Source organism: Mercenaria mercenaria, chromosome 2 (genome assembly GCF_021730395.1).
Source record: "Mercenaria mercenaria strain notata chromosome 2, MADL_Memer_1, whole genome shotgun sequence".
Taxonomy (NCBI): Eukaryota; Metazoa; Mollusca; class Bivalvia; order Venerida; family Veneridae; genus Mercenaria; species Mercenaria mercenaria.
The window spans coordinates 54,313,339-54,317,712 of NC_069362.1; the positions used below are offsets into that span (position 1 = coordinate 54,313,339).

A 4,374-nucleotide genomic window follows, 5' to 3' on the forward strand; every position below is an offset into this window, starting at 1 on the left:
GGCAACACGACGACTAGCCTCTCCGCAAATGTTTTTCTAGCTGTTCGGCGATCTTTTTACATATGAATACTGTAATGAATAAATTTATTGTATCATATTTTTTTTGCATAAGTTTGAATATTCACCTGTAAGGCTTATACAATATTTTAAAATTGATTACCGGACGCCTAGAAAACCCCTATAGGATAGGATAGGCTAGGCGTCTTGTTACCGGTCGGCTAGAACACTGGCTAGGTTTCTGGCTACCGGATGTCTAGACACTTCCGTTTATAAAATGGTACATGTTTTTGCTGTGGGTCTCATAAGTCATGTTATTTCTGTCTGGTGACTACTCTCTTTCCATTATTGTTTATTCAGAATGTTTTGTAACAGGATGATTATATATGGATAGTGGGAATTTATGCCATATAATGAAAATCTTTTTATTTTTGAAATTTTTGAGCCTTGCGGTGTGTAAAACAATTTATGACCCTTTAAAAAATAGATTCATAGTATAATAACTTTTAAAGTATTTTGTGGTAAGTTAATGAAACCTTTCGAAATCACATTATTAATTTAGTAGTCAGTTTTTGATTTTTAGTGATGTTTACGGTACATGTAATATATCTTCTTTCAGATAATATTCCTTGTTCCTTTGATGGTTCATTCCACTACAGCTGGTTCATATACCCTACAACAGCCAGGAAATTGGTCTGTTTACTTTAAGATCTCAAGAAAATGTAACATATTTTGGATGTGCTTTGAGGAAACAGGTAAGTAACATGCAGCTAAAGGCTCTTATTATAATTTTAATGCAATATATTATTTATTTATACCTCTGTCTAGGTTTTGTTGGAGCCAATACAAAATAAGTCTACTTCTACACTAATGATTTGTACAATGTATGTACATGTACTATGACTATTGAATGGCTTTTAAAAACTGACAAAACTGGCATTATTGAAATTTAATTTCAACAATCTGGTTTTGAGGAGGATCAGTTGGTGTAAAGTCTTCATTACATTGGCTATTAGCCTGGGAAAAGTTTGTGGCACTCAATAAGTACATGGATAATTTGAATGCTTAACACTACATATTTTATTTTATTTATGTCTCATTCATTTACACACGTAAAAATTTACATACAACATAAAACAATTGTAAATGACCGTTCTAAATAGAACTACTGTAACAAGAGACAATATACTTATTCAAATAAGTATAGGATGTACATGTACATGTGTATAAGTTGATATCTCATTAAGTTGTAGAATAGTTCTAAATAATAGGAATTTTAATTGATTATTTGAAGTAAATCAATTAATTGTAATTTAGTTTAATTGTAATATGATTATTTTCAGATTTAATTAACCCATTCTTGACATAGACATTGTTATGTGATTGAATATTTTTACCAGTTTTATTGCACCAAGAATATGGATTAGAATGAAGACTGTAAAGGTTCCTGAGATACATGAAGATAACAGATACTTTTACAAAAGACTTTTAAATCTTTTTTCAGGAAGGCAAGTGTTTCCTCTTGTTTATGAAAGCAATTCAGTTGGTTAAGGGGCAGACAACTTGTGAGCATGGTACATCACTACCTGTATTGGTATTCCATTTTGACAATGCTGCTAGCTAGAATAGAAATAACATCTTGCTGTGGTATGGTCTGTGGAGAGTTTTACTAGGTAACAACCATTTTTGATAGCTGTTAAAACAGTGTATACTTTTAACTCTTAGGCTGCATGAGGCAGCTATGTCTGCCTTTGCAACCAGTGCAGATCAAGATCAACCTGCACATCTATGCAGTCTGATCATGATCTGCAGTGTTTGATACTTAGTCAGCAAATTTTCTATTAGAACCCCCTATAAGCTATAAATGGTACTGTCTCTATTTAAAGATGGAGTAGTCCATTTTACAAATTTAGCAGGTTAAGGTTTAACACAACAAATGCAAAAAAATGTGTTTTAGAACATCCTATTTGCAGTAACCAAAATTTACAAACAAAGAACATTTTATATACTGACAGCACTCTGTTGTCAGTCTGTTTGTCAATATTTTAGAGCATTGGTTGTAAGAATCATCTATTATCAAATAGTGATAACCCTGCTTTTATTAAATAAAGCGACTCCCAGGTTAATTGTTTAAAATAAAATGTTTTTCTTATTTGTTACAGGATATCACAGATCGACTGAATATTCAACAATGATCACAGACCATGCAAAGTTTGAATCTGACTTGCACTTTTGAATTTAGAAGAATCTGCGGAGGAGGGTGAATGCTGAGACCTTTAATAACACATGATATTGCTGACACAGTGTGTCAGTCATCAAAGAAATGTCACGGATGGACGGATAGCTCAGTGGTTTGCACACTGGCCTTCCAATCCTGAGGTCGGGGGTTCGATCCCCGGCAGCTACTCGGGAATTTTCAGAAACGCTTTTCAGTGTTTCCCACCCAGCTAGAGGTGTACTGGTGAGGAACCCAGGCAATCCTTGCGTGTATCAGTGCTATACACTGGGCACGTTAAAGAACCAGGCTGTCTATTCGCAACGAGCTAGGCTAAGTTAGCCGGACAAGCCTGTATCTGATTTCTGATCTCTCTGTGGGGGCTTTGTCTCACTCTGTCCCTCTGGTCAGATCACTCTGTGTCTGTACTAGTAGAGGATGATTTCGCGCCCTGTGTGGCTGCAGTTGCTGTAAAGTGCCTTTGAACGTGTTTATTATGAAAAGGGCGCTATATAAATCTGGTATAATAATAATAATAACAACAACACAATTGGTCAACAAAGATTTAAGTCCTGTCACATTCTACCAGTGGAGAAATATCTTATCACAATATTTTAAACTTTTGAAGAAGATAACCAAGTATTACCACTTTATCATGTCTGCAGAAACACCTGGATTGTTAGTCTTAAAAGTGACAGTCCAGTTAACTTACTAAAATCTACTCCCCCTTGCCAAATGAATATTATTGACATGGAATGACACAAGCCTGACAATGTACCTGTATGAACTCATAAGAGAATAGTATTTGTCTGAAAAGTCAAAGGATTCTGTTTGTCCCAAACCACTTGAACTGAAATTGGATTGACGAGGATTTTTCTGAGAACTGAAAAAGGAAGTGAATATAAAAGATAGAAATTGTTGTTGAATTCAAACGTTTTAATATACAACACTTTAGCCTGTTTTGCTGTTCATATAGATGTGTTTAGCTGTTAAGGTTAAACATCAAGTAAAGGTTGTAGTTTCAGTTACCTACATTAAAGTATTGGCTGGAAATAAATATTTACTTTTCACCAGAGCTTGTAGCAGTGTAACCTTCATCAAAAGTTAAGCTGTTGTGTTAATTATTAAAGTATTTTTAGAAAAAGGAATTTAGTATGTATGTTGCCATGGTAACATAATTCAAATTATATTTCATTGAAATTATGAATTTGTATTTCAATCAGGGATCTACAGTATATAATGTAATGGTAAAAGAATGTTCACTTTCTTCAGTATTGTCAGTTATAACTAGCCAGTGAAAAAACAAATTGAGGAAAGGGATGACTGAAATGTTTATTCTTACGATAACTACTTTTGTTACAGAACATGACTATTTTAAAGTTTTTATGTGAAATTTTCAGATTTCTTTCCTGAATACTTGTACTTTCAAATATTTAACTTATTAGAAATACTTTTTAAAATAAGCTCTTGTTTTTAAGTATTATTGTAGGAAAAGGGAATTAAAAACATATGTCGCCATGGTTACACAATTTTCTTAGAAAATATGGAAAAATTTTAATTAGCTGTACTTTCTAGTATTCTAGATAAGCATATTAAACAATAAACTAGAATGTGTCTGTAGGACACAGGGTGTGCCCCCCACTGATACATTTGTCACAAATAAGTGGCAATAATTCAAATGTTTGCAGTCTTAATGGGGTATAGCCTCAACAAACATTTTATGAAAAGGATTCATTATTCTATGCGCTATACTTCTTGAGCTGTGAGCATCACAAACAAAAAATCCACTATTTTGGCTATTTCAAGGGCCATAACTCAGTAATAAGAGCTAAGGTTCTCAAGAAGAATGCCAAGTGTGCAAGGTCACATCACGATAAAGACTCCAGCAAGGTTTCCTGAATTTACATCAAATACTTTTTGAGCTAGATATATAATTAGGTGAAAAAGTGCATTTTTTTACTATTTCAGGGGCCATAACTTTAAAAATAAGGGGTGAAGCCAGACAAAAAATTAGAGGTGTGCAAGTTTATATCATGATAAAGACTTATGCGAGTTTTCAACCATTTATATTAAATACTTTTTGAGCTAGGTGTGTCACAAGGTGAAAATGTACATTTTTGACTATTTCAGGGGCCATAACTCTAAAAAGAGGGGGCGGACCC

At 33.6% G+C, this 4,374-nt stretch overlaps 1 long non-coding RNA gene across 1 annotated transcript; it reads left to right on the forward strand.

Annotated features, from left to right (window-relative positions):
• The first annotated feature begins 455 nt into the window (after positions 1 to 455).
• On the forward strand, positions 456 to 3,282 carry LOC128555136 (uncharacterized). Its single transcript, XR_008369818.1, has 3 exons — positions 456 to 752; positions 1,502 to 1,670; positions 2,160 to 3,282. It is a non-coding gene; the product is annotated as an uncharacterized LOC128555136 (long non-coding RNA).
• Positions 3,283 to 4,374: the final 1,092 nt, after the last annotated feature.